Source organism: Armigeres subalbatus, chromosome 2 (genome assembly GCF_024139115.2).
Source record: "Armigeres subalbatus isolate Guangzhou_Male chromosome 2, GZ_Asu_2, whole genome shotgun sequence".
NCBI classification, from domain to species: domain Eukaryota; kingdom Metazoa; phylum Arthropoda; class Insecta; order Diptera; family Culicidae; genus Armigeres; species Armigeres subalbatus.
In genome coordinates this window covers 68,652,605-68,675,327 of record NC_085140.1, presented here as the reverse complement: position 1 = coordinate 68,675,327, position 22,723 = coordinate 68,652,605, and the positions used below count along the sequence as shown (strand labels likewise).

General features: G+C 39.1%; 1 protein-coding gene across 2 annotated transcripts in view; it reads right to left on the bottom strand.

Annotated features, from left to right (window-relative positions):
* LOC134208868 (uncharacterized) overlaps positions 1-22,723 on the bottom strand; it is a 184,479-nt gene that overhangs the window by 111,695 nt on the left and 50,061 nt on the right. For both annotated transcript variants that reach the window (XM_062684816.1, XM_062684812.1), the window contains one exon: positions 2,589-2,947. The gene's annotated coding sequence lies outside the window, so the exon portion shown is untranslated. The remainder of the gene's footprint in view (positions 1-2,588; positions 2,948-22,723) is intronic.

Genomic DNA, 22,723 nt, shown 5'->3' with positions numbered 1-22,723 from the left:
ATCGAATAGAGTTCGCTGCCGAACCAAACTGACTATCTACAAAACGCTTATAAGACCGGCAGTTCTCTACGGACACGAGACTTAGACGATGCTCGTTGAGGACCAACGAAAAGGGAAAGTGCTGCGGTGGAATGGTGGGGTGCAGATGGCGGACGGTACGTGGAGGAGGCGAATGAACCACGAGTTGCATGAGCTGTTGGGAGAATCATCCATCGTTCACACCGCGAAAATCGGAAGACTGCGGTGGGCCGGGCACGTAGCCAGAATGTCGGACAGTAATCCGGTGAAAATGGTTCTCGACAACGATCCGACGGGAACAAAAAGGCGAGGTGCACAGCGGGCAAGGTGGATCGATCAGGTGGAGGACGATTTGCGGACCCTCCGCAGACTGCGTGGTTGGCGAAGTGCAGCCATGGACCGAGCTGAATGGAGAAGACTTTTATGTGCAGCACAGGCCACTCCGGCCTTAGTCTGGTAAAAAATAATAAAATTATGTGTATGGGTATAATCTTACATGTGGGGAGGGGGGTTTGAAAAACCCAGAAAAAATGCTTAAATAATTAGTGTACGGCCCCTAATGGTTATGTAAATTCGGAGCAATTTCCCAAAAAAAATCTATTTACATTTTAAAGATTTTTCTGAATAATTTGCGGTTGAAATTATGGAGAATTTTCAGTTGAAAATTCTCGTTAAAATTTCGAATAAAATTTCATGAAAATTACAAAGGCTTTCTCACAATTTTTTGTGTGGAAACTCAGAGTTTTTGGAGAGAATTTCAAATTATTTCTAGTGAAAATTTTCGACATTTTTTTAAAAGAAATTCCGAAAGTTTTACACCGATAATTTCAAAGAATTTGCATTAGTGCTCCCGAAGAAATTACCGTAAAATTTACGAAGAATTTCCCATGGACATTTCGAAGAATTTGATAAATGTGTCTAAAGAATTCCTCGCGAAAATTCCGAATAATTTACGAAATTAAAAAAAAATTTCTGGGGACTTCATAGAAAATGGAAATTCTTAACGGTTTCTCTCGGTAAAAAAACCAAAAAAATCCCGTGAAAATTGTAGTTTGCAAAGAAATCGCTGCCAAAAATCAAAAGATATTGTAGTAGAATCTGTAATAAAATCCGAAAGTTTTTATAGAATAGAAAGTTTTTATAGAATACTTTGGCTAATTTTCCTGCTCAACAGAATTTCCTGGCGATATCCATAAAAGTTTCAAGCCGTAGTTCAGACTACTACTTTAGTAAAATTCATTAGATTTTTTTGGAGAAATTCAAGAGATTATTCCGGTAAAGTGTTGCAAAAAAAATCTTGGAAAATCCTAAAAAAATGAAACAAGTGAACATTGCATTGGTTAATTGCTTCCCAAAAAATAAAAAATAAAATAAAAAGTCTACGTAGACTTTTGGTATACCCCCTTCGTAGACTAACGTAGACTTTGTCGAAACCCCTCCTTCCCTTCAACAGTCTACGTGGTTTATGGACAGCCCCTTAGCGAACGGATCTCATTATTCGTTTCATCTGCCTACCCATAACTACGAAATGAACTCCATGTTCTTCTTTTTCGTCGCCTCTGCAGTAATAGATGTTATATTTGAATGCAGTGTTGGCCGTCGGACTCACGACTCTGAATTCACGTTCTCCGGATCCAGGCCACAGGAATTCTTGTGCAGCGACCACGTTTACTTCAACCTTCTACAGTTTACGAGCCAGAAGGCTCACTTCTTCAGGTTCAGTTAAGGTCCTGACTTTTCAGGTACCGAGTTTCCAATCCAATGTTCGACACTATTCGTTGCATTCATATGTTAGTGAGAAAGAGGAGGGAGAGATCCGCTAGCGGATGGGTGCCATACCCCCTTGAATTTGCGAACGATTTCGATACTGTCCGAATTGACTGCCGTGCAGTGGAAAACGCTTTTGCGCCTTTTAAGAGCGAGAATAGGACTCACGATCAAAAGCACGTTAAAAGTTTGTATGCCGGAAGAACGTCAAGCGAAGATAATATTCAATAGAGAACTCGAAAGAAGTCGTAGGCGTACAAGACGGAATTTTCAGGTAGAAGAGGACATCAGTTATCTTCGGTATTTTTTAACAGAAACAAATGTGAATTTCAGTATGCCACAGTTCTGGGGGGCTTCCGTTACTCAGCGGTTAGATGTGAGGCCGCTAAGCAAAACCATAGCAAAGTCTCAATGCCTGGTTCTTTATTATAGAGCTGCTTTTTAATGAGCTGCGAGGCAGCACTGTTCCAGTATTGGATGTAATCCCAAATTCCCAACAATAGAAGAAGAATACTTAACTGATTTATCAGAAATTGTCGCGTAGCGCAGCTCGAGGCGAGTAATTGAAAACAAGACATCAACCCAATCTGGAAACCCATCAAACAGAGAAAATAATCAATTCTCAGACAATAAACAGTTAGCCATAAAATTGTCTGTTGCAACCCGTCAACGGCCAACTCTCGATTGCTGTGTTGCTCCATCGAAACCTGAAGATGCAGTTCGCTTCGATTCCAGTCGCTTAGAACTTCCCACCCTGGTTACATAAGAACAAGCAAATGGATGTGGTACATTATTCTACCCACCTTCTTTCCACTGGAGAAACACGAAGCCATAAATCCACTTGAGGGGGGAAATGTCACGACATCCACCTATCTTCCAGCGCGCACGTTGGCACCGGCAGCGTATATCGAAGCACTACGATCGAAGTGGCGATGTTTTCTTGCAGACATGGGATCCCTGTGGGGGTAATATTTGCACATTTTTTTTTTACACTTTTCTTTTATTTTTCACTTGCGCTCGCTATTTGCCTGAAGAATCATCACAAACGGATCGAAAACGATGATGACGGCACGCGGGCTGGCTGCTGGTGGTAGCCAAACATTATTACCATATTATTGCTGGCTGGGATGACGTCGTCACCCGGCCTAACCACCAGATTGGTCTGAAAATACACGAAATCAAGCAAATGGTGGTCGGTTAGTAAGAGTCGTTAGCGAAGGAATTGATTTTTGCCATAAATAACTGCGGCAACTATGAGTGAGGGCATGGCCTTAAAGGAGGGGGGAGAGGGGTGCTTCTGTGGAAGGATTTTTATGGGCTCGTATGTAAGTCAGTCAGTCGCCGCCTAGCCGACACACATTATATTTGCATGACTTTGGGGCAGTACACATTGGTGCCCATGGGTTTGTTGCTTCAGCTATATAACTTCTATATTTGCAAACGACACAGAGGAATAAGGTACAGAATGTGTATTCCTGTTTTCATGCAAAAGTCTATTAGATAATAATTGAGGAGCTATGAACAAATTAGATTGTTTGATATATTGAATAATTAACTATTCATAGCTTTTAGTGGAATGTATTGTGGGAGAACTTGTCAAAAGACGATTACGTTCTATCATATTCAATGCCATCACTTGTTTTTAACTTTACAGATACGTTTTATGACCTCAACAGTAAGGCTCAACTCGACTTGACCTAAATGAGCGTTATGTTCAATTTTCCCGGTTGCTTTTGCTTGACTGGTGTAGCGAAGTCGATAGGCATTCGAATGCATCAGGTCAATCAGCCACTAGATTGTGTGTGTTGAATAACAGGTTACGGTTAGGGAAGGGGAGCCCCAAAGGTGCCTGTGCAATTCCTTTTTTATGCTTTGAACTCATGTCTTCAGGTTCGTGCAATAGGTGTACCTTCGTGAATGCACATGATCGCAAATTGTTAGTCGTTTGCCCTCCGTATTCCTAAGAAACGACACGATTTCCAATTCCAAGTTCCAACCTGTTGTGGTAGGTTAGGGGGATGAATGAAATAAATGATACAATTGCATGCTATTGGATGTATTTAGCACTAATTTGGTTACTTATATTTGTGCTAGAATTACATAATCTAGTGCTGATAGAGAAGGAAAAATGCCGATACAAGCAAGTTATGTACATACTCTATTGAGAGCGAAACATTTGAAAATAATGTTTATTTCAGGAGAAGAACATGGTGGTGAGATTCATACCAGGCTCCACCCCTACTTGGACTACCGTCCTGATCTTAATACAGTTACATAATCTAACAGGTACGCCTGAAAAATAATCCAAAATAGTTTGAATTAAGAGCACAATCGCCGTCAAAAATCAAGGTCAGAATCAATACGCCCATTTGAAAAAAGCTCCTAGCATTGATTTGTGCAATTTTAATAGGATGTTAAGTATGATGCCTTCCTTATCCATTTAATACAGTGTGCAGAGTATTTGCCGTCATCATTATCATCATAATCCCCAACGCACAAGTATAGTACGCGTGGTGTTCTGTTATTTACCCATCGAAAAGAAGTGTTTATTTTACTTCTGGAGAATTTATGCAGTTCACATCTTTCCCTCCATGTACCATCATTCCAAATAGAGCCAAAACGCTACCATAGACCATTCAACTGTTTTTATTACCCACAGTCAGTGCGCTCAAGTTAGCTCACGCGTGATTATAATTTCTAGAGCAGAGCTCCTGCCACTTCCAATCACCGCAGTTGACGCGTCGAGATGTATTTAGACTAGAGAAAAGCGAGGTAAACGTTCAACCGGTATCAAGAAACCGCAGAGTACGTCAACAACTAATCGAATAAAAAAACGATCATCACGCCCTGCTCTACTCTACACAAATGGAGTTGGTCTGGCGCTCCTTTCCATTCAATAGTGTTGTTCTGAGTGACAGACTAAACCGGCGCATGGGATTTAATTTCTCCAGAAGATCCAGAAGGAAACTTTATGGCTCAACCGCTTTGGATGCGTTCCCAAAATGATCTATTTTACGACGTACTTTGTCGGTTCAGGTCATTTACTCTCGCTTCTTGCACTTCGAACGAAACCCTGAACAGTCCGCGTACGACATTCGGTGAAAGATGTGCGCTTATGGAAGTGAATGAAAGGCAATCAATAAGACAACGGACGTTGACGCGATGGACGATCTCGTGCTACTGGCAAAGCCAAGATCGTTTAGCCCTTGGAACGTGTTGAATTGCTGAATAAACAGATTTTTCGGTGGAATCAATTAGTAGTAAGTGCTCCCCCGAAATTAGAATGTTTGCTCCGAATTCTGAGGTTTATGGAACGGGAGTGGTTTTGATGGTGCTTTTGACTGCGCCGTCGGCGTATGTGTTGAGAGATTTTACTGATCGGTGAAAGATTGTTATGATCAACCTTATTTATTGATATTTGAAGGTGGTGGTAACGAAATTGAGCCAAGGCAATGTTTTAATAGCAAAAGATGGTATTTATAGTTTGCGTGAGGGAGCTGGGAAGCGTATGTATCTGGAAAATAGAGAACTTTTCTTCCTTATGTTGCAAAAAGAATTCCAATACTATTTATTTCTTAAAAACATGGGAGAAAGGGAATCGAATTCTTATCACAATAGAATTCACTTTTATTGCTACTTCAATAGGAAGTTGCATGCGCCGATATTGAATACAAATGAATCATTTGTTTGAGATACTGCATATATCAATTTTACACAATTTCGAGAAAACATAAAAAAAAACTGTTTTTGAACAAATTGGCACCGAATCTTTCGATTTCTTCGATACAGATCAATAACTTTTGGCAAAACTCATCGTTCTGGGGTACTTCAAGTGCAAAAACTATAAGCAGCACACCATAATTACTCTTCAAAGTGCGTGCCCATATGTAGTTTCTCAACAAACAAAAAAATTTCATACATTCCAGAAAAAAATCGTATTTTTTGCCAGAATACGTATTTTTGGACGAGGATTCAGAATAGGGTAAGACGCCCCACCTGGCCAAAATGCCCCTCTTGATTTTTAGAAAACTATAACTAATTAAGAGTCAAAATCAGTTGGTACCTATAAATATTTGTAAAACTATCATACTATGTGAATGTGGAAATATTTTTGTATTACATAATGAAAATATTTGCAAAATACAGTTTTGATGTAACTTTCAATGTTTGTTTGCTCAACAATCTATAGCTCGCTTAACTTTTCAAAAGGACCTAAGTAACATTTTTTCATGAATTAATTTGAGTACTGCAATCAAAAGCTTTCATGTTGATCTGTTGATTGCGCTATTCAAATTAATTCATGAAAAAAATGTTACTTACGTCCTTTTGAAAAGTTAAGCGAGATAGCGTCGCTAACATACTGTCCGCAAAACTTAATAACTATAACTAACTAAGGGTCGAATTCAGTTGGTACCTATAAATATTTGTAAAACCATCATCCTATGTGAATATGGGAGGATTTTTGTTTATGTAATACAAAAAAATATTTGCAAAATACAAAAAGTCACAGTTTTGATGTAACTTTTAATTTTTGTTTTCTCAACATTCTGGAGCGACGCTAGCATACTGACCGCAAAACTGGTACTGGAACACTTAGTTGGGCAACAAAATAACTTTTCTCAGTGGTTATTATAATATAAAATTGCTTCCATCTTCAAAAATGTAACGTTTTCCAAAAACATGTTTCACTGGTCAAAACGCCCCAGTGTAGGCAGGACAATATGCCCTTACCAACTGGACACAAGCGCGGCGAGCTTGCATCAGTTGCTTCCAAATTATATGGAAACTATTGAAATGTAATTCCAACCTGCTTAAATGGACTTATGTTGGTTTTTTATTGTCAAGCACATAAGAATTTGTAACCTTTTTATTATGTGATTGATAAAATACTAATGAAGGGCTATGAAACGTCTTTGGTTAAGGTATTGCCCAGGCACTTTTTGAAATCCATTTTTTACGAGTTTTCAAAAAAGTTTTATTACGTGTTATCTGTCATATTTTTATATGACTACTCACGGGCAATGCATTTGCGACTTCCTGGACTACCAAATAACACAAAGTTTGCATAAATTGCATTGAAATGTAAAAAGTTATCGAGAAGTTGCCTTAGGGGGGCATATTATACCGTCTTACCCTACAAAAAAACAGAGTGAGGAAAAGCAAACTAAAAACACATGTGAGTGAGGCGTCGGGCGAAAGAGCACTCATTGAGACTCGGGAGCGACGCTTTGTATGTGAGAAAAATCTTGGAGGCTGTTTTGAGTGTGAGTGTAAGTGAGTGGCGCACCAAAAGAAAAAGATGAACAGATGGACTCGCTCTTGTTTTGCGACGCACAAGCTCGGAATTAATGATGCACAATGTTGTGAGTTTTGATGCTTATTTCTGCTCCTCAAAAAAACTCTTGCTCTTGCTCATTTTCTACTCGATGAGGAGTTTTTGGCAAGCATCATCCCCACACTGGGACAGAGCCGCCTCGCAGCTTAGTGTTCATTAAGCACTTCCACAGTTATTAACCGCGAGGTTTCTAAGCCAGGTTACCATTTTTGCATTCGTATATCATGAGGCTAGCACGATGATACTTTTATGCCTAGGAAAGTCGAGACAATTTCCAATCCGAAAATTGCCTAGACCGGCACCGGGAATCGAACCCAGCCACCCTCAGCATGGTCTTGCTTTGTAGCCGCGCGTCTTACCACAGAGCTAAGGAGGGCCCAACTAGTCTTCTATATAATAAAAATGAAATGGTCTGTGTTCGTATCCGCATAACTCGAAAACGGCTGGATGGATTTTCTTCAATCAATATATTCAGCCTTCAATATATTCAGTCAGAGGAAACTCGGCGGTATTGATATTCACTAGTGAATGAAATTTTGCATTTCGACCCAACCCTCACCATCCACCTTTCTAGATTTCATCATTGTTCCATAATAAAAACAAAAAAAGTGACTTGTGGTCTTCTTTATGTTCAAAATCATAGCAAAACGACCCTGTAGATTCCAAACCCAGAGTTCCTTAGGTGGAAAAATCAATGAGCGGCTCTTGCGATAATTTTGCTCTCACATTGCTAGAATAAGTGATTAAAAAAAATCGCTGCTTCCTAGGTCAAATTTCAAGAGTTGGCCACTTTTTCGAATATTCACTTCCGAAAGACCACTTCCACTATCCGGGGTGAATGAGCGGTCCTTGCAATGGTTTTAATCAATAGAAACCATAGAAGAAGATTGTTACTGCGAATCCCTTTGTTCTCGGTCCCAAACATGTTGGATACACAACTGTTGAAACGTACTGATTTTTCCTTCGCCCTATCCTCGCCAGCAAAAGATGTTTCGCCAGTGACGACAGCAACAATCTTCCTCTAAAGTTTCTAGCTGACCCAGCAAACAGTGTCTCGCTAAAAGTTGCTTTTCTGATACATTTTATTGGCGTGCACATTTTATCTAAAAATCAAATCAGTTCTTCAGAATTATTTTTTTACAGTTTTATCATAACATATTTTTCTATTACAATGAACGCTCCCTTACTCGATATTGAAGGGACCATCGAGTTGGGGAGATTGGGGATTTGGGGATACTGAACACATTTGTTTTTTCAAAATTCTTATCATATGAAAATATGAGTAATTTGACCGAAAAGGATATTTGGCCGAATAGTTCACATTTGAGTAACAAGTGAGATGTAAGTAGTGGTCTCGACTCACTTCTAACTTTTTATTTCTCACTTCTCACTTGTCATTTCTCACTTGCTTTGCTCACTCACTTTTCATTACTCGCTACTCACTTTTCACTTCTCCCTTTTTACTCTTTTCTCACTTCGTACTTCTTATTTTTCATTTCTATTTTCTCACTTCTTCTCATTTTTCACATCCTTACTTCTTATTTTTCATTTCTCACTTTTCATTACTCACTTCTCACTTTGCACTTCTCCTTCCTCACTTTTCATTTCTCTTTTCTCACTTTCGACTTTTCAATATCCACTTCTTACTTCTCATTTCGCACTTCTCAAATCTCACTACCCACTTTTAACCAGACATCATGTACGCGTACAAAAAAAGATGAGATTGAGCAACGACTGCTACGCGCACATAAAATTTAGCGCGCGCGAGTCTCACGAAGCTTGTGTACCTCACATTATCGTTGGTGAGTCGCATTGAGACATCTTAATGCGATCAGCTCATGGGCTGTTTGCCATGGAAAACCTTTGCAAACAACAACGAAGGCACGTAAAACAGCTTGGGCGGAAAATTTTCATTCAATAATATCGTCGCCTAAGTAACGCCAGCTATGCATTCCTAGCGCATGATATGAGTCTCATGAGACGTACATTTAGACACGCTCACTCAGTTATTTTATGCGCGCTAGTTTCTCTCTTCGCACTGAATCGATGCTACGTGAGCTTTTGTAGCTCATGGCACACTGTCTCATCCGTGAATACACGAGAATTAGGACACTCTGCTTTTAATTTTTCACTTCTCACTTCTTTCTTCTTACTTATTTCTTCTCTTCTCTCACTTTTAACTTCGCATTTCGCACTTCTCACTTCTTTCTTCTGTCTGCTCATTTCTCACTTCTTATTTCGCATTTCTCCCTTCTCACTTTTCACTCCTTACTTCTTACTTCCCACTTCTGACTTTTCACTTCTCATTTCGCACTTTTTACTTTTCACTTTTCACTTCTTATTTCTCACTTTCCGCTTGGCACTTACACTTCTCACTGTTTACTTATTATTTCTTAATTAACTTCCTATTTTGCACGTCTTATTTCTTATAGGATGTGAGAAATGTCTCATTCATGAAATGTCCACTTCATGTAATTCTCACTACTCGCTTTTCATTACTCACTTTTCACTTTTCACATTTCGCAATTTAAGTTTTTTCTAAATATTCGACCAAACGGTATTCGGCCACATGACCCGGTTCGCCAAACGACATTTGACTAAATGGCGTTCGGCCAATCGATATTCGGTCAAATGGCCCAACACCGTGCATATCATTCATATGAACTACTTCTAACAACATGGCCCAGAATATCCCAAAACAATCTTACGATATCTATTGATCTCTTGAGGACTACTGGAATACAGTTAAAGCAGCCATCAACGACGCAGCGGAGAACCCGACGATGGGACGAAGTCGACGGAACGATTGGTTTGACGAAGAGTGCAGACAGATTCTGGGGGAATGCGGTTGCGCTGCAGCAAGGTACCCGGCAGAACGTGGAACGTTATAGACGGAAACGGAGACAGCAGACCCGCCTTTTTCAGGAGAAGGAACGCCGCCTGGAAGAAGCGGAGTGCGAGGAAATAGAACAGCTGTGCCGTTCCAAGAAACACGCAAGTTCTATCAGAAGCTCAACGCATCCCGCAAAGGCTTCGTGCCGCGAGCCGAAATGTGCCGATGGGAGGATGGGAGCATCTTGACGGACGAACGTGTGGTGATCGAAAGATGAAAGCACCACTACGAGGAACAACACAGACCAATAAAGCAGCTGGTAAGGATGGTATCGGAGCTGAGCTCATTAAGATGGGCCCGGAAAAGCTAGCCACTTGCCTGCACAAATTGATAGTCAGAATCTGGGAAACTGATGGGGTTATATGCCCCATCTACAAGAAAGGCGACAAGCTAGAGTGTGAGAACTTTCGAGCGATCACCATCCTTAATGCCGCCTACAAAGTGATATCCCAGATCATCTTCCGTCGTCTGTCACCATTAGTGAATGAGTTCGTGAGAAGTTATCAAGCCGGCTTCGTTGACAGCCGCTCGACAACGGACCAGATCTTTACTGTATGGCAAATCATTCAAAAATGCCGTGAATACCAGGTCCCAACGTTCGTTGATTTCAAGGCGGCATACGACAGTATAGACCGCGTAGAGCTGTGGAAAATTATGGACGAGAACAGCTTCCCTGGGAAGCTTACCAGACTGATCAAAGCAACGGTCCACCGTGCAAAACGGTCCGTAGTGTGCAAGTCTGTGTGAAGATTTCGGGCGAACACTCCAGTTTGTTCGAATCGCGCCGCGGACTAAGACAAGGTGATGGACTTTCGTGCCTATAGTTCAACATTGCGCTAGAAGGTGTCATGCGGAGAGCCGGGTGTAACAGCCGTGGTACGATTTTCAACAGATCCAGTCAATTTATTTGATTCGCGGATGACATTGACATTGTCGGCCGAACATTTGCAAAGGTGGCAGAACTGTACACCCGCCTGAAACGTGAAGCAACAAAAGTTGGACTGGTGGTGAATACGTCGAAGACAAAGTACATGCTTATGGGCGAAACTGAGCGCGACAGGGCCTGCCTGGGAAGCAGTGTTACGATAGACGGGGATACCTTCGAGGTGGTCGAGGAATTCGTCTACCTCGGATCCTTGCTAACGGCTGATAACAATGTCAGTCGTCAAATACGAAGGCGCATCATCTGTGGAAGTCGGGCCTACAACGGGCTCCAGAAAAAACTGCGGTCAAAAAAGATTCGCCACCGCTCCAAATGTGTCATGTACAAGACGTTAATAAGACTGGTAGTCCTCTACGAACATGAAACATGGACAATGCTCGAGGAGGACTTGCAAGCACTCGGGTATTCGAGAGACGGGTGCTTAGGACCATCTTTGGCGGTGTGCAAGAAGACGGTGTATGGCGGCGAAGAATGAACCACGATCTCGCCCAACTCTACGGCGAACCCAGTATCCAGAAGGTAGCTAAAGCCGGAAGGGTACGATGGGTAGGGCATGTTGCAAGAATGTCGGACAGCAACCCTGCAAAGATGGTGTTCGCTTGGCCGACCTGGCAGGTACGAGACGGCGTGAAGCGCAGCGAGCGAGATGGGCAGACCAGGTGCAAAACGACTTGGCGAGCGTGGGGCATATTCGAGGATGGACAGATGTGGCCTCGAACCGTGTATTGTGGCGTCAAATTGTTGATTCAGTGTTATCTGTTTAGATGTAGACTAAATAAATGAAATGAATCTATTGATTTCCCAGGAAATGTAATGAATACAGTTGAATGCATATTGAAGCTATAAGTACCAAAAATAGCTTCTAACTTGTTGTAATACCGATCTCAAGGACTGGATGACCCAGAATATCTCAAATTATTTTACGATATCCGTTGATCTCCTCCAGGAGGTGTACTGGATATAATTGAATGCATATTGAAGCTTTGAGTACTAAAAAAATATTTTCTTGCTGAATATCCCAGAACTACCTTGCCGTATTTTTGTCACCTACTATTAAATGTAATGAACATATTTGAATACTCAAATAAACTTTGAGTAACAGAAAAGGCTTTTTTGAGCTGGAGATTTCAAGTCTCGAACTCAAGGATAGTTTGGATGGCCTAGGTCGTCCAAGGACGACTAAAAATAGTATATTGTAAATCACGGTAACGCTACGGATATGTTTGAATAATTTTTTTAAACAGTACAATCCGGGGGGTCCCGTAGCGTAGTTGGCTACACGTTCGCCTTACAAGCGGATGGTAATGAGTTCGATTCCCAGCCTCTCCACCAAACCCTCATCAGTCGCCGGATGCGCAGCCCATGTGGTAGCGTATTGGGGAACGCGTCATACCGTAAGGCTGCCTGATGACGACTGACAAATTGTTCTTCTCGGAGGCATTCCTCCAACGAACCCGGCTTAATGGCAACCGAACAATGCAACGACCATTGGATGCACGACATGGACAAACGGACACAATGGACTCACGATGAGATAGACTGGCAACGACAACAATAATGAGTAATGGAAATCTAAAAATAGATTCTGTGTGGATTCTCTGTACGGCAGAATACCACAGTAGATCTTGGCACAGTAGCGGTTAAGTAACACAGAGTGCCTAACAAATAAAGGAAGGAATAAAAAAAAGTACAATCCACTGCCCAGGGATGTCCTACACAGTTGGCAAAAAATCTACTCTTTTATTTTTTACAATTTTAAACAATAAAATAAAATACATTTAGTGAGTGCAACTAATAGATGGATATTTAAGCTTTCGAAATGCCTCTTTAAAAATGGTGCACGTCAAATACACGCGGGCGCGCGCACAGTAAATTCACTGGCGTGTATTACAGGCCGGTGCGCGCCCGCGTGGCCCCGGCGTGTATTTTTTTGACAGATCAAAGTGACATTTCGAAAGCTGAAATATCCATCTGTTGCACTCACTGAATGAATATTATTTGATTGTTAAAAATTGTGAAAAATAAAAGAGGAGATTTTTTGCCAACTGTGTAGGACATCTCTGCCGCTGCCAATGTACTTAATATTTTCTTGGGTTGGGGTGAATATCAGAATTTAAGAAAAAAGCATCTAACCATAAAAGGGGCCCTCTTTAGCCGTGCAGTAAGATGTGCGGCTGCAAAGCAAGACTGTAGGTGGCTAGGTTGGATTCCCGGTCCGGTTTAAAAAAATTCGGGATGGAAATTGGGCATTAAAATATCATTGCCTCATGATATACGAATGTAAAAATGGTAACTTGCTTAGAAACCTCGCAGTTAACAACTGTGGAAGTGCTTAATGACCACTAAGCTTCGAGGGGGTAATGTTTCAGTGGGAGATCTAATGCCAATGAAGATGAAGAAGAAGAACCAAAAAAGAGAGAAATGAAAAAAATGTCTAGACTTGACGGGTAGATGAGTGTTTCGCCTGTGAAATTATTTTTCTAGCATAATAAAGAGGTCAAAGGTCGAAACTATGAAGGGAAGTACGGCAGCAACTTCAAATATTTACTTGCTTAGAAACATAAGTATATTCATCAATAGATATTGATCCTATCCATGCCTATCCAAAACCTTTAAAAAAAGCCTTTTATCCATGTCAAAGTAGTTGAGAAACTGATAGAAAGCGAAATGTTGGAATAATCAAGAGTTAACTGTTTACTGTTCATAAAAGCAACTGCTCACAATAGAGTTATATTAGTGATAAACTCTTTAAAATTATTGAAAAATCGTTCTGATAGAGATATATAAAAAAACAATAGAGTTATGAAATCAAGCCAGTAATTATTTCTTCTTTCGGGAAAATATATTTGCCAAACTATAGAAAGATAAACATTAATTTAAATTATGTATTGATAACTAAAAGTGTTAAGTGATGAGCTTTGTTAAAAACTTAAAAATCACTCTAATAATGTTTAAAAAAAACTAAAAGTGTTATTGAGCTAAAAGTTTAGATGTGAGCTAAATAAATGAAATTAATTGATAACCAACAACCTTTATGAGTACAAACTACTCGCGTCAACCGCCTATTCAACTACACGATATTTGATACAAACATCTACTGTTCCATCGACCTTTGTCAAATCTACCCCGAACGAACGTCTGGAAGCTGCGACTCAACAACGAATGACTCATTTCCCGCTCGGGTATTGTAATTATAAACATTGGAAACCACTTCACTCTCTTTATCTTCTGTGTTCGTCCCAGGGGGGTAATATGCGGTGCATCGCGCCTCCTCTGCATGTAGTATGAAACAAATGTAAATAAACAATCCCACAATTTTTTTGTTAGTCAGCAGTAGTGTAGGTTAACCAATATCCTACAAGATTCCAGTTCGAAAAATGTTACACTTGCCAAGCGGGGTGGCCCAGGGTGGCCCGCCTTTTCCAAGCGGCGAGGCCCGGATAATACATCTTTGGTAGGCTTGATTTGTTCGTGGATGACAGGCTTACTCCCCCCCTGGTTCGTCCTCCCACACCGGCCAACCATCATCGTCGTCAAGGGCGTGGAAGGCAAGTGGTCTAAAATATTGGTTGACGTTGGTTAGTCCAACCAACCATGTTAGATTTCCCTACAATTCTGTATAAAAATATAATTACTAGATTGTTATACAAAACATGTAAGACTTTTTGTAAGTTAAAACATGTAAGTGTATATATATTTTAACAAAAACTAGCTAATTTGTAAGGAATTATAAACTATGTGTATTAGGGTGGCTCAAATTAGTATGGGAAAAACTTTGTTCAATTTTTTTGATGGGCCGCCCTCTTATTCGGTTCTATTTGATGCCCTGATGCTCTGGACAAAATTTCAGCCAAATCGGTCAACGTTTGGGCAGTGCTAAACTCGTTGGAAGTTTATATGGAAAAATGTATGCAGAAACATCCAAAAATAGTCAATTGCAGCTGGACTACACAACTTACGATGAAGAACTATGATACTCATTCAGATCTTGGAGAATTTAATACAGAATGTTATGCAGAAAACCGCGAGAAGATTCGAGTTTGCCCGGCTAAGTTATTAGCATTTCTCTGCAGTGGGGTTTGGGCAAATTTCGTTTCTTTTACCTTTGAAAAGAAATAAATTCACCCCTACAACACTCCAGTAAAATGCTAATATCTTTGCGTAATAAACTCTAATCTTCTCGCGGTTTTCAGCATAACATTCTGTATTTTATTTTACAAGAACTGAATGAGTATTATGGTTCTTGATCTTAAATTGTGCCGTCCAACTGCAAATCACTGTTTTTGAATGTTTCTGCATACATTTTTCCATATAAACTTCCAACGAGTTTAGCACTGCCCAAACGTTGACCGATTTGGCTGAAATTTTGTCCAGAGCAACAGGGCATCAAATAGAACCGAATAAGAGGGCGGCCCATCAAAAAATTTGAAAAAGTGTTTTTTGAGCCACCCTAATGTGTATATATATTTTACTGGACATAACCTGAATTCAGTGATGAACTTAATTCGAATTTAAAAAATCACTCGAATAAAGACTTTAAAAAAATTGTTGAACTCTTTCACTCATATTCTTCTAAGGATATTGTTAGATGCTTAAACAGAATTGAAGAAAATCTACCAAACTGTGATTGGCTATATATTCAATTAGAATAATCATCAATTGCTTTCCCATCACATCTGGCAGCAACCCGTTAACCAAAATGAGCTTATGCCATAGAATCTAACTTCAAATTCCAATAAAATTCGGCATGGAATCGTGCAGTCGTGGCAAGTGCAGGAGTGCTCTTAGCTTGCAGCGGGGGCGATATTGACTGTATGGCAGTAAGACCTAACAATTGAGATGAGTGTTGATTCCCTTATGTGTACGAACAGCTGATATGGTCATGTACTACGTGCGGTCAATTACTGTTTTTCTATTGAAATGAAAGGATGAGAAAATTTCGTGACCTTTTGAAAGCGGTTCCAGGCTTTTCCCTGCCTCGTATAAAGAAATAAAGAAATGCACATGAATATAATAATTAGTCACATGAAAATGTTGATAATTTCAAATCATTGCCATCGTTTCGATCTGGTCACACGATGGGCCAACACGTCAATAAACAGGTTGATTTATCTCGAGCCCTGATGAAGATCCAAGCCCCCGGATCGAAACGTTGGCAATGATTTTAAAATTATCAACATTGCCGAAAAACCTAATTATTAGCATCTAATACAGTCGCAATCCCCAAAAACCACATTAATATAGTTGGTGGAGCATATCAGATCATGCTCTCCTATTTTATGTGTAAAACGCCACTTCTAGCCTGTGGCGGAGTTCAATGCAATCGTTTTTGAAGCTGATTATGCACTTCAGTAATCGCATGCTTCATCCATCCGTTCGCTGTCCTTCCCCGTATCCGCACTTTATGGAGATCTCGCTTGTGGTGAATTGTGAGCTGTCGAAATTCGATGTCAAGAAGTTCACGTACCTTCCTATACCACAGAGAACAGACGTTGAAGCTGAACTCGCTATGTTGTGATAATTTTTTACTGTTCATTTTGAATAACTTTGGAATGTCGACGTTATCCCGTACATAATTACGCGCTAGCGTCAACAAAAAATGCCACTGTGCGCTAGTGTCGTTATGCATGCAAGAGCATACCAGCGCCATCGTGTTGTCAAAATGAGATTGTGAGTTGCAATGTCGACGTCGGTGGCGTTGAGGTTCGGTGTGTTTGTTTTCACATGTTTTGCAAGAAATTTTGTTCGAGCCTCCATGTCTGTTCTCTGTGCCTATACCATGCTGAGAGAAGAGTAAGTGAACGCCTTGTCACACACGTGCTCTCTCAGGGGGAAAAGTGGATAGCTTCTATGATTACAAGACGGGAAGCGATAATCAGCGCGTGAGATGTGCAGTTTGTAATTGAAGAAAACCGGTACCCGGTCCTGTTTCAACCGCAAACCATGTGGAACCATGTGACTTACGGTTTGTGTTGTTCATTCTTGGATTCAGCACGTTTAGCAGACCATGTATTTGTGTCGGGTAGGTTCTCGTTCTACATTGTGTTTGAACAAAATTGCGTTCATGTTGACAATGTTTAGCAACATATTGAAGCTTTCCTACACGTGTAAGAGCCCTAATATCGAGAATGCATCTTCTGTATAATAATTTATTAATCAACGCAGAAAATTAGGAGTGTACTACAAACGTTTTCGGAATAAGCGGTATTTTTTCTTTGTTGAAAATGTATAATCGGTAATTGCTTTCCGGAGTAAGGACCAAATAATAGTGATTTCCCAGTGCACTATATCCTGGGTCTGTTATAGCCTAGCGGTGGATTCTGCAGGCCGAAGGGTATCATTCTGCAGGCCGAAGGGACGAGAAACGGGATCAGCGAGGGAGATTGAAACAGACGCAATCACTGTTAACATAAATCTCGAATTCTTTATTCACCTTTCACCCTATTTATGATATCTTACGTTCTAGATTTTTTTTTCTTTTTTTTTTTTTTTTTTTAACTAATTTTATTTGCTAATTTTCTAATACATGCATTCATCTCTTAGACTAGGTGTTCCGTGTTTTCTTAACACTATCATCCTTATTTGCTATGTTACGCTTTTAGTTATTATTAATACATTTCAATTGCCTCTGGCAGTTAGAATTTTTTCCTCTGGTTGAATTGAACCATGTAGGAATTACAATGTTTTCTACTTAAACTAAACTTAACCTAATTTGTACTAAGGGTACAAGGAGCTTATCGTTGCAATTGAAGATTGCAACGATTTTTGTCTAAAATTGGAAATTATTTTGTTGGACATTTGTTGCAATGTCTCAATATTAGAAATTCTATGAAGTTCATTGGTACTATACCAAGGAGGCAACTCCAACATCATTTTCAAAATTTTATTTTGAATCCTCTGAATTGCCTTCTTTCTGGTATTGCAGCAACTAGTCCATATTGGCACAGCATACAACATGGCAGGTCTAAAAATTTGTTTGTAAATCAAAAGTTTGTTCTTAAGACAAAGTTTTGATTTTCTGTTTATAAGTGGATATAGGCACTTAATATATTTGTTACATTTGGCTTGAAGGCCTTCAATGTGATTTTTAAAAGTTAATTTTTGATCTAGCAGAAGTCCTAAATATTTAGCTTCGCTAGACCAATTAATTGGAACCCCATTCATAGTGACAATATGTCTGCTAGAAGGTTTCAAATAAGAAGCTCTCGGCTTATGTGGGAAAATTATAAGCTGAGTTTTGGAAGCATTCGGGGAAATTTTCCATCTTTGCAAGTAAGTGGAGAAAATATCCAAACTTTTTGCAATCTACTACAAATGACACGAAGGCTTCGCCCTTTGGCTGAAAGGCCCGTGTCATCTGCAAACAAAGATTTTTGACACCCTGGTGGTAAATCAGGTAAGTCAGAAGTAAAAATGTTATACAATATGGGCCCCAGTATGCTGCCTTGGGGGACACCAGCCCTTACAGGTAATCTATCAGATTTAGTATTCTGGTAGCTTACCTGCAGTGAGCGATCTGATAAATAATTTTGGATCAATTTAATGATGTACAGAGGAAAATTCCCTGGGCTTTGGATTATAATTCTCCACAAATATTGATATATTTTAGGAGAACTGTAATCTGTGCTGGTAGGAGTCTACGAACTGGGGGTTGGAATCTATTTGAATACACATGAAGAAAGTGATATAGATTTTGGGAATTGAATTGTAAGTTCGTATACTACTATTCGGTTTCCTCAATGACCGACAGGGTGCGTGCTACATGTCGCGGATAGAAGCTAATGGAGGTGTGGTACAATTCGACTGAATTTATTGAATAAAGAGCCTTTTAATAGTCAGTCAATTGTGCTTAGCCTCCTATTGTGTTGTAACTGAATAATGTCAAAATAGATAATCGATACAGACACCTCCTTTCACAACAATCTATAATTCATTTGAATGTATTCAACATTGGCTACGTAGTTTAATAGCCTATGCAACATAGTTTTGAAGATACTATTTAGCTTATCCAAGTCTAGCATCCTGTACTAGAGAGTTACTTTAGAAGAGACTTCTCATAATTTTATCGTAGTCAACGTTTATTTAAAAATAAGTTATAAAATAGAGTGCTCATTATTTCCTGCTAGATCAGTTACAATACAACGTGGACCACATTGAGGAAAAATTATTCAATAAATCGATATTATCGTCGAAAGGCCCAGCTATGCTGTAACCAAATTAATCACTTATTATATAAATCTTTAATAGAAATTAGAAAAAAAAAACAAGCTACTTAATTAAATCCGACTGATATTAAATATAACACTACACTAATTTGAGAATCCCATTAATCCCAAATAATAAAATGACATTTACTAATATCCATTCTTTTCATTATTTTCCTCACTATCTAACCCGATCTCAACTATAATAAATTATGATGGAGCTTCGAAATTAACAAGATTCCGAGCCAACACCAAATGCAGCATGATCCTACTAATATCGTCAGGAATCGGAAGAATCTGGAACGTTAAACACTTATTAATGCTAATAAGTGGTAAGTAAATAAAAATAATACATACATGGTAAGTGCAAATAACTTATAACTTTATCATATTTTTATACCATTGCCTAAATGTATATATCTTAATTGTTTACTTTGTAAATGATAACCATACTTTGTTATATAAACAAAAAAATGTATATGTGTTTCTGTGAGTGTGTGTGTATATTATATCAAAACAATAACCTAAAATTGATTTAGGAAATAGGTGGAAAATTATGCTGAAGTGTTGGTTAGGATGTTTACTGAGAAGTGCAAAATAAAGTTGATGAAGAAATTGATGTAGCGGTGTTAGATGGTGTTGGCAGTCATGGGTCTACATTAAGTGAATCGACTCATCATTAAACACACGACTGCAATTTATGTTCAACAAAATCGTGAGCAGTGACTTATATACTTATTAATACTATGTTTGCACTACGGCCTGAATAACATGTTATTCAAATTATCGACAAAAGAAAGCTCATCAAGATAGCCGAATAACATGGTACAAGGCCCTAGTGTAAACATAGTATAAATCGTGACGTGAATTTGGAAAAGTTGAACGGAATTATGAACAAATATGGTTCCGACGATTTAGTTATTTGGTTTTGACGGTTTGGTTATTTTTCGGTGACTCGTTTCTGAGGCTGGTTTCCTGCTTAAGGGAGTTAAGATAGTGGAGGAGTTGTGAATGTGAAGAAAGAACGCTACGGTGATAGTGACCGCAATAATTTTTAATGATCATGATGACTATGTGAAAATTAACGTAATGATAGTAGGTGAATATTATGCGTGATTTCATTGCTTATACTGAGTGAAATTATTCGTAGTGGCAGAAAAACTTATATAGTTTTGTAAATGTAAAGAAGATGAAAAGAGTGATGTTGATGTTAGTGATGGTAGTTTGACAATACTAAGTGCTTATAATGATGGGGGTGGGTTGTTATACAAATCCTTGTTTTCATCAACACGGCCCATAACAGTGACCACATGAGCAACATCGCTTAGGAACGTCTGTGTGATGATGAAAAACGGGAGGCTCATAGAAGCCAATATGGGCGGGGTACAGTGTAGATTAATAGCAAGGGACAGCTGCCATTGTAACCACCACAAAAAAAAAAAAAAATTTAATGATGTACAGAGGAAAATTAAAATTCATCAATTTTACAATCAAACCTTCATGCCAAACACTGTCAAATGCTTTCTCTATATCAAGAAGAGCAACTCCAGTCGAATATCCTTCAGATTTGTTGAGCCGAATTAAGTTCGTAACTCTTAATAACTGATGAGTGGTTGAATGCCCATGGCGAAAACCAAATTGCTCATCAGCAAAAATAGAATTGTCATTAATATGAACCATCATTCTATTTAAAATAATCTTTTCAAACAGTTTGCTTATTGAAGAAAGCAAACTGATTGGGCGATAACTAGAAGCCTCAGCTGGATTTTTGTCCGGCTTCAAAATTGGAACAACTTTGGCGTTTTCCATTTATCTGGAAAGTATGCCAATTGAAAACATTTGTTAAATAAATTAACCAAAAAGGATAAAGAGCTCTCAGGAAGTTTTTGATAAGTATGTAGAAAACACCATCATCACCCAGGGGCCTTCATATTTTTAAATTTTCTAGTAATAGATCTCACTTCATCCAAATTGGTTCCCAACGAAGGGTCAAAAACATTCTCTTGATTGAGAATGTCTTCGAAGCTCCGTGTAACCTGATCCTCAATTGGACTAGTGAGACCTAGACTAAAATTATGGGCACTCTCGAACTGCTGAGCAAGTTTTTGAGCCTTTTCGCCATTTGTTAATAAAATTTTATTTCCCTCTTTAAGCGCTGGAATTGGCTTTTGAGGCTTTTTAAGAATTTTTGTTAATTTCCAAAAGGGTTTCGAACTGGGATCTAACTTCGAGACATTATTCTCAAAGTTGGTATTTCTCAGAATAGCGAAACGTTTTTTAATTTCATTTTGCAAATCTCGCCAAATAACTTTCAACGCGGGATCGCGAGTTCTTTGGTATTGCCTTCTTCTCACATTTTTAAGACGGATCAGTAGCTGAAGATCGTCGTCAATAATAATGGAGTTGAATTTAATTTCACATTTCGGAATTGCAATGCCTCTGGCTTCGACAATTAAATTTGTCAAAGATACGAGAGCATTATCAATATCACTTTTGGTATCGAGAGGAATATCAACATCAAAATTCCTATCCATATACGTCTTATATAAATCCCAATCAGCTCTATGATAATTAAAAGTAGAGCTGATTGGATTATAAATGGCTTCTTGTGAGATTTCAAATGTCACAGGAAGGTGATCAGAGTCAAAGTCAGCATGAGTTACCAATTGGCCACACAGCTGACTTGAATCCGTTAAAACTAAATCAATTGTAGAAGGATTTCGACTGGAAGAAAAACAAGTTGGTCCATTGGGATATTGAATAGTATAATATCCCGCAGAACAATCTTCAAATAAAATTTTACCATTGGAATTGCTTTGAGCATTATTCCATGAACGGTGTTTGGCATTGAAGTCACCAATTACGAAGAATTTTGATTTGTTGCGAGTCAGAATTTGAAGATCAGCTTTCAACAAATTCTTTTGCTGCCCATTGCATTGAAAAGGCAAGTAGGCTGCAATGAAGGAAAATTGTCCAAAATTTGTTTCAACAGAAACTCCCAAGGTTTCAAACGAAGAAAATAATTTATGTTTGATACGTCTATTAATGACAATGGCGACCCCACCATAGGCGCTGTCAAGACGATCATTTCTGTAGATAAAATAGTTTGGATCTCTTTTAATGGACAGTCCTGGTTTTAAATACGTTTCAGTTATAATGGCAATATGCACATTATGAACTGAAAGGAAGTTGAATAATTCATCTTCCTTACCCTTTAGAGAGCGGGCATTCCAATTTAGAACTTTCACACAATTATTTGGATCCATTGAAACGGAGTCCGATAACAATTTTTTGTGTGTACTTTATACCAACCTGAACAGCTTCAGGAATGGTATTTGCTTTGAACATTGCATCAATCATGTGATGCAATTGTTCAGTTAAAAAATCAAAATCGGAAACAGTCATGCTACCTGAATCGGCAACATGACCGTTATTTTCCGTTGGGACATGGGTATAAACCTCATTTTGAGAAGAGAAATTTGGTCTACCAGCAGCGATGTTTGCATACGTAGGTACCGTGCAAACTCAAACTTCGGACGCTTAAGCACTTTCTGATATACAAT